Source organism: Pan paniscus, chromosome 9, assembly GCF_029289425.2.
Source record: "Pan paniscus chromosome 9, NHGRI_mPanPan1-v2.0_pri, whole genome shotgun sequence".
Taxonomy (NCBI): Eukaryota; Metazoa; Chordata; class Mammalia; order Primates; family Hominidae; genus Pan; species Pan paniscus.
This window is the reverse complement of record NC_073258.2, coordinates 123,661,596-123,670,579: the sequence shown is the minus strand read 5'-3', so window position 1 is coordinate 123,670,579 and position 8,984 is coordinate 123,661,596. Positions and strand designations below refer to the sequence as shown.

At 37.7% G+C, this 8,984-nt stretch overlaps 1 pseudogene; it reads right to left on the bottom strand.

Annotated features, from left to right (window-relative positions):
* Window positions 1–4,859: 4,859 nt before the first annotated feature.
* LOC129393422 (ATP synthase F(0) complex subunit B1, mitochondrial-like) lies at window positions 4,860–8,397 on the bottom strand (annotated as a pseudogene).
* Between the last annotated feature and the right edge of the window lie 587 nt (window positions 8,398–8,984).

The following is an 8,984-nucleotide window of genomic DNA, read 5'->3' as shown; positions in this document are numbered from 1 at the left end:
GGTGGAGCACAGTTTACTACAGTTTCTTGACAATTGGTACATGAGAGGTAAATGTTTGGAGATCTTCCTTATCTAAAAGTATCTTTATCCTAATTTCATGCTTTATTAGTAATTTGGCTGAGTATAGCATTCTAAGTTGGAAATCATTTTTGAATACTTTTGAGTGCATCACTTCACTGACTTTTGGCTTCCAATTACTATTGTGAAGTCTAAAACGACTTCGATTGTTGATTTTTTATGTGTGTCTTGTTTTATTTATTCATTTATTTTCCTTTTTGGAAGCTTGTAGGATACTTTCTTTGTAGCCAGTATACTGACATTTTACAATTATATGCCTTGCTTTAGGTTTATTTTCATCCATTGTTCCAGGTATTCAATAAACTCTTTTAAGTCTGAAAATGTATTTTTTTTTTTGAGTTATGGGGAGTACTCTTGAATTCTTTAATGATTTCTATAGATCTCCTGTTATTTGGATTTTTACCCCCTGGATTTATTCTCTAAATTTCTAATCTCTTATCTCCTATTTTCTATCCCTTTGCCTTTTTTCTCTGATTTTTGGAAAAATTCCTCAATGTTGTCTTCTAACCTTATTTTTGTGTTTTTAATTTTTTGACTCTAATTCTAATTCCCAAGATCTCTTTTAATTTGCTTGTTCCTTTTTAAAATGGTCCTGTGTCATATCCTCAGATGTTTGGAAATTCTTGGTTGTCTGCTCATATTTAAGTGAGAGGCCAGAAAGCTGATAGGAAACTGAGTACATGGATGGGACTCGTTGATTGTGAGGTTTAACTGTAGGATAACAAGCTTGGGGTCTTTAGTTGGAGAACCTCTGAAGTCAGGATTTTTAGGTCTTTTTTTACGCTGGTCAGATTCCCCAGAGAAGAACTTTCCTTCCAAATTCCTGCTTGTAGGATAAAGTCCCAACGTTCTGGGAGGCAAATGGAAGACCAGAGGTTTCTGTGTTTACAGTACACATGTTCACTATTGACTCTTTTTTCAGCACTTACTGTGCATCCTCAATAGAGTCAATTGTCCCTGACTCCAAAGACACTAGGGCAGTGTCTTTTACTGTGGCAGTGGAAGGGCTGTGCTTGGCTGCGTGGGAATTGAGGAAAGGATTTACAGGTGTAAGTGCTCTGAAACTGACTTTCATGCAGTTACCCTTCATTAGCTCCCCCTGCCCCACATCTCCATTCATTCCTACTTTGAGAGGTAACTGACACCATTAATTCCTGAGCATTTTGGGTATTCTAGAATGTAAGTCAGATTGATTCTTGGCTTTCCTATTGCTAGCTTAGAATTTAGTATTTTGGAGAAATCTCATATTATATGAAAATATAAAAAGAATTTAGTGTTTTTTGAGTCTGCTAATTCTTTTAAACAACTCATATGCTTTCCAGTTTTCAAAATGTTGTTACTATTGTCCCTCCTCCTGTTCTCCCTGTTCTTATATACTTATGTCACTTAAAAACCTTTACTATTATTTTAGTAGGACTTGTCAAGGGAATGAAATAGATGTGTGTGTGTGTGTGTGTGTGTGTGTGTGTGTGTGTGTGTGTTCAGTATACCATATTTATCCAGAAGTCCTATAATTTGAATTTTCTGTTTTACTTTGGCATTTACAGTGAGTGATGGAGGTGTTGATCTTTTACCTTGACATTTCTTTTATGTAACTGACTTGTTGAGCTACAGGAGAATTGCATTATCACTGGAACAGATAAAAAGGCTGATTTCCTTGCCAAAACACAGAATAGCCTATCTACTTCATATTAAGTGATGCAGTACCAACAGCTTGGGATCTGCCTGGTTGAGAGCATTGGAAGTTAGAGTTAGTTCTTAAGAATCTTTGCCTGTGGAAGTTTCTGAATAGCTCTACCAGACAGTCTTATAAATTTCAAGGTGAGGGAATTTATATTATTTCATTTTCCTTTGTCTCAGATTAGTTTAAAACCTAGGTCCCTAGCTGCCTGAGGAGAGGGGAAAAACAGGAAGGATGAGCAGAGAGAGAAAGACAAAGATACAGATACACAAATAGACATATACAGACAGACGCATATACAAGTCTCTAAAGAGAATGATGCACACAGGACAGGAAGAATTGGGAGATGATCAATTAAGACATTAAGTGTTTTGTGACACATGGATGCATCTGCATTTTGCCCTGGGAACAAGGGCCATCAGCTCATTTTCAGAGGGCTGCTGGCTTCTGCAGCTCAGTCCTCAGATCAAAGCAAAACTGTCTGCTCGCATTTTCCAATCAGAATAGGGATGCTAATTTATACTCCTTAATGTGTGATGGTAAGAGACTCCTTCAATTAACTGAATTCTATAGCCAGCAAAATAAAAGGTATACAAAGAGGCGCAGGCTGGAAGAGCTGAAATTCTCATTAAATCAAAAGGTCCAGTATTCATTACCTCATGCATCTGAGGCTAAACACTAAATATTGGGATCATCAAAGGAGGTTTAATGGGTTAAATTGAGAATATAATCTAATTAAAATATTAGGCATGGCTAAATAGTTCTTTGATATTCATCTAAAGGTTTCATTAAAAATAGATGCTTGAGGTTTTTAGCATAGGAGATTATCAATTTTAAGCAGAAACAACAGATTTGGGAACCTCATCAGCACTACTTCAAAGTGTCACCATTGTGTGGAAGCAGGGGAAATGGGAAAAGACATCACTGCCAGGTGACAGGGTGGAGATAGGATATGAGGCAGGGCCAACCAGGTTTCATGATAATGATTTTGATAGTTGTCTGGATGGTAAAAAAATAAAATGTAAGATTGATTTGGGAGATGATTTTGCCACAGAGGAAAGAGTAAAACATAGAGATCTGAACTGGTTTTATTCCGTTTGTTCTTGACTTCCTTCCTCTGTTTAGACAGCTTCCCAAAGGACGGCTGATCATATTTTCTGGGTTTTAAATTTTGGGCAGTTATTTCCCCTACTGTGAAATTTGAACCATAGGGATATCTAGCACTAAAACCTCTCTTGCAAAAGCTTGAGACCCTAGTGACAGAGGGTGCCCTGAGTAGCCCGTTTAGCAGCCCCAGTATCAGTGCTGGTCTCTACAAGCTGCCAGTTCAGCAAAGGGTATTTATGAAATCTTATCAGAGATTTCCAAGGCTTCACTAAATACATTTGCCTGGAATGCTCACATCATTGTAAACCTCTCAACCTGTTAGAGCTATTTAATAGCGGAAGACCATTTATTCAGCTTATTGAAAATTAATTACTTACATTACCCAGGTTTGCAAGGGGAAAATGAAAAGGCAATGGAGAGGCAGCAAGGGAGATAAATCCTGTTCACCAAATTCTTTTTCCCTTTCTTCATATTTTCCAGAGCCCATATATTGAGAGGTGGAGAGAGCTGAAAATATTATTCATTTTGTATCTTATTGTATCTTGCAATGTGTTGTCTAATATTTTGGAAAAGTGTCAACTTTCCAATTATTTTACTGAGCCAAAAGTAAATAACCAAACATGAAAAGTGGGAGTGTTTCACACTAGGAAGTAATTTAGAGAGTCTGATGAACGAATGAATGAATGAAGTCTTCCATCCGAAGCCTTTTGCTTTCCATTGGCCAGGTGTTTGCTTAGGAAATTGGGATATTTTACGTTTCCTCTGTCTCTTTGTGAGAAAGATGTGTGGTTTTGCTTAATGAAGCTAGAGGGTGTGTAGAAACAAACACTGCACTTAGTCTGGAGGCAATAGGGTGGGGGGACAGTGCTGAGCATCAGATTTTCAGCTTCTGGGACCCTCCTTCAATATATTTCAAAAAGTGGAATAAACGTCTAAACGTAACTTTTTATTAGAACATATGTCCTTGCTTTTATTTTGCCTTTATAGTATGGAAAAATATTATTTTGACAATATCTTATGATCACTGATGTAGGGAGAACAAGCACAACGGATAAACAAAATCCACAGTCATTCAAAAATTTCACTTCATGCTACAGTTTTAAATCCTTTCCTGACTGGGAAAACAACTAAAGAGGCAAATGGAGTATTTCTGTATCTTCATGTCTCCCTGTTTTTACCCATTGGGAATAGCAATTGTGGAAACACAGCGTTAGGGAGGAGAATTCCTATAGTCGTCCTATGAATACTTGACTGTTAGAATGAAATGTATATTATTAAAGCCTGATTCTTACTCTAGTAGGAAAAGGTAATCTTACAAAAGGCATATTTAGGAAAGCAACCCTGATTTTTACTTAGGAACTTCACATTTTCAGATGCTACTTCTAATATAATGGTAACAGATACATTTTGAAGCACATCTTGGGACAGAATTACCGAAACTTGTCTTGATATCTGCAGACTATAACCCACATCCAATTCATTTTCTGCTATTTTTCAATAAGTAATTAAAGAAGAATCCCCCGAGTTATCTAGTCTGCTATTGTGGGCCATTTGCTATCAACTCAAAGTTCTCAATTAGCTCCAGTGTTGTTATAATTACCGGACGTGTTTTCAAACAACTCCCAGTTAATAACTGTTAGGATGAAGAGTCATTTTCTCACTATAGACTAGACTGTGCACGTTCTTGCTTGCTGTGATGTTTTGACAATGATTCATTAACCAATAATAAGGCCCCAATTGGAACCATTAAGCATCAGTGCCTTTGCTAGGCTTACCTTTTATTTTGTTCCTCAATATTGTCTTTTCCTGACTTGGTTTCTGGATAACTCCCAAGAGACTCCTTACTATACAAAACAATATCAGGAAGACAGCTGTCATTAAATTCAGCTACTTGTAAAAAAAAAAAAAAAAAAGCTCCCTTTAAAAGGATGCTCTTGTTGGAAACTCAAGATGGAAAAACACAATTAAAAGGAGGCTTTAATAAGAGAGAATACATGGTTTAAATGTCTTTTATTTGCACCAGTTTATAGACATTAGGCAGATTAGGTACTATGTCTTTCAATGGCATGTATATAACATCTAGTCAAATAGAGGTGCTTCATCATTACATCACTTAAGTTTGAAGTTTTTTGTTTTCTAATTGGCAGATTATTTTTTGCTTTTGAATATTTGAAACAGAAATGCTATAAATTGATCACTGATCCAACTTGGGCCTATAAAAGATCACTATTGTTGTCATTAGTACAATTTACTTTAAAACAGGAGCAAAAAACGTGTTTGTCACTCCCTGTTTTTGCAAAATCTCTCCCCTTAGTTTTATGGTAGTTTAGTGACATTCTGCTCTATTTCACTATTGTGAGATGACGTGGAGCCAAATGAAGGGCCACTTTGATCCATTCTTTGATTTCAACCCCAAACTTTCTGCAAATATGTTTTATTTCCAAGCCAAAGTTATTATAGATGCCACATGGCACTATATAAAGAATTTTAATGTTCTAGAGTCTTATGTACTGGATAGTAAAGAGTTGCCTTGGGGGTAAGAATCCTGTGAAATGTTGTTTGACGTGAACTGAATCACTTAAGCTGCTTCAGCCAAATTTGGGTTCTTGACAGTAGGTGTGAAAGTGAAGGATTTAACAACGCTTAAGCTAACAGAAAAACAGTATGGGAGGTTTTTGAAATGTTCTGGAAAAAAAAAAGAAAATAAATAGTGTCTCTTTTATTGGTCAGTTTCTAAGTTTGAGTTGCTTTATATGTGTATTCTACTTTTATCAATGTTGTAAGGAAGTTGGCAGATTGTACATGCTAAAAAACTATTAGGTACATAGTAATGCATATTTCTAAAAATTGAACTTGGTGGAAATTCAGGTCCAAAATAGAAATTCATAGCAACTATATGTTGCTCATCCACACAGAGAAACAAGGACAACCTCTTTCCATAGACAAATAAAAAGTACTATTCCTGGTGTTCAAAGATGGGAGATTCAGACCTGGCTACCCTCCCATTACTCTCAGTAGGACTGATGGACTTCTGAGTCATGTAGCCTTTCTCTTCACCTCCATTTCATCTTCTGAAAAACTGGCAGTTGAATGTGACAAACTTTCCAAGCTCTAAATTATTTTAAGATAATACAAATGGAATATTTAAAAATTTTACCCTAGCCCTTTAAATATGAATGTCTCTATATGCATTCTTTTTCTCTTCCAAATTAAGTTCGAATTTAAGGCCATTTCGGAAACAATTAATGAAGGTTATTCATTCTACCTCATATTTCTAGAAATGTCTTCATGCACCCAGAAGGGCCTCTTCTCTTATAAATACATTTTAGGAGTAGTTTTGGCCTGTGATTTTCCTGTCTATTGCCTCATATATTACATTTTCCAAATCCCACTGAAACATGATTCACCAGTTTTCTGTTTATCTTCAGATACTTGTTATCTTTGCAGACTCTCAATTCTAACTGCTTTCAGTTTTAAGAGAAGGTTTCATACAGGCATCTTTTATGCTACATTTTGGTATATGTAAAATGTATACAACATAGGAGTACATTTCCAAAGCTAGTCCTTACACCACATGTATAGATAAACAGATTTTCCCCAAATTGATGTTCAAATTATCCACTTCTGGATATGCCTATCTAAAAATGTAATGTCCATCTAATATAAGGAAGGAAGTAGAAAATTAAACTCTCCAGTAATGATTTTAAGACTGGGAATTCTTGCAATATTAAAAAAGATTTAAAAACTAAAAAATATTTATTAACATTTGTATTCAGTAGTAAACTATGGAATGCTTTTGTCTTATCTATTTTTGTGTGTGTGAAAACACACATTTGACAATATTTTAAGATATTTGTGATGGCAAAATGGCCAGCAAATTTATGTACTTGGAGTAAGGAGCTTTGATAAAGTGCGTCTCTCAGAGTTGCCTGCATTAGGTGTTTCTGGACTTGTTGGAGGGTTTCCAACTGATGTCCTGATGCTCTGTTAGAACAACATTAGGATTTGTTCTATCTGAGCAGGCACAGCCAGATGTACCTTCATTTTTTTTCAACTTTATTCTTTATTTATTTGTGTTTCATTCAATTGTCACTTTATTGCAAGATGGTAGAATTAATTACAAATTTAAACTATAACCTGGTAATCTTTAGTCAGGCACCAAGATTTAACAAAGGCAAACTGCTTATTCAAAAGTGATCATAGGGCCAGGTGTAGTAGCTAACGCCTGTAATCCCAGCACTTTGGAAGGCCAAGGTGGGCGATCACCTGAGATCAGGAGTTCAAGACCAGCCTGGTCAACATGGCGAAACCCTGCCTCTACTAAAAGTATAAAAATTAGCCGGGTGTGGTAGTGCACGCCTGCAATCTCGGCTACTCGGGAGGCTGAGACAGGAGAATTGCTTGAAGGGAGGCTGAGACAGGAGAATCGCTTGAATCCAGGAGGCGGAGTTTGCAGTGAACCGAGATTGTGCCACTGCACTCCAGCCTGGGTGACAGAGCGAGAGTCTGTCTAAAAACAACAACAACAGCAAAAAAAACAACAATAAAAAAATGATCATGGAACAACTCAAATGCTGAGTAAGAAGGATGGGAAACATCTGACTGGCCAATAGATTGAGTTCTCTCAGTATAGGGAACAAATGTTTCATTTTTAGGAGATATAAACTATCTACTTCAGTAGAGGGCAATACAGAAAGATTTTGCCACATAGCCTAGTTTCCATTTAGTCAGTCAACTGTTTCTGGCTCTCTCAATTGGGATAGATACATTTACATAACTGGCTGTGCATGAGTCTTCTTTGTCAACAGCTTTAGGTCCCAAATGCACTTGGCAATTGTCTCCTTTTCCTGTTGTGCAGAGATGCTCTGCACCCAATTTATCATGTGCTCTTGTTCCTTTCAACGCATCATGTTCTGCACAGATATATGATAGTCCAGGCGATTCTTTACTTCCTTATACACTCTATGCAGTCATTCCCAGTAAGTAACCTCCACAGCCATAGCAATGTTATTCCTCTGCACATCAAAAAGGTAATGGCGCTTCTGAACCAGTGAGCGCTGCGACTTCTCCAAATCAATTGCATCCTGGATTTGTTTGATGGAAGCCTGCTCCACCTCTTCTAGTTGGGCAATGATTTGCTCATTGAGTTGATAAGCAGATTCTCCAATAGAGGCACCATATTTTTAAATTACATAGACAAGTAACCCTACTATTGATATAGTAGAAAAGGTCTCTGGGGTAATCATGTATATTTCTTTGGATAAAGCATACAAGATAAGCCCAGTTTGGAGCACATAGGGTCCTGTTACACTGGTTTCAGGATAAAGAAATTGGAAGAATTCCTCAGGGATCAGCCCAAAACGAACTTTTCCTCTATAGGAAAAGGAAGGAAGAGGTGGTAGAGGGGCAAGGAGTGGCTGCCCTGTGTGAAAGGTCCTTGTTGCCTGCAATACCCCTGGACCTAAGAAAACTGCATTCTACAGAGAGGGGGCCACTGTGGCAGTGGCAGAAAGTGCCACCCGGGACAGCATGGTCAGCGAAGACCCAGGCAGCCAGCTGTCTTAACATCCCTGTGACCCCGACCAGAGAATCTGTCAGGGCAGGAACCTTTTGTTGTTGTTGTTCAGACAGAGTCTTGCTCTGTTGCCCAGGCTGGAGTGCAATGGTACAATCTCGGCTCACTGTAACCTCTGCCTCCCAGGTTCAAGTGATTCTCGTGCCTCAGCCTCCTGAGTACCTGGAACTATAGACATGCGCCACCACGCCTAGCTAATTTTTGTATTTTTAGTAGAGATGGGGTTTCACCATGTTGCCCAGGCTGGTCTGAAACTCCTGGCCTCAAGCTATTCAACTGCCTCAGCTTCCCAAAGTGCTGGGATTACAGGCATGAGCCACAGTGCCCGGCCTCAACTTTATATATATAAGCCCTTTGCCAAACTTGGAGATTTTAGTGACATTTTGAGATGTTATCACAAAATTTATGGATGACTGAGTTCATTTTAGGAGAAACTGAAGTGTTTATACTTGTTTTTCTTACTAGGAAGGTAAGAGAGAAACACAGCTACATTTATTTCTGGGTAACTTTAAGGTTTCCATTATGCTAAGGAATGGGGTAGAG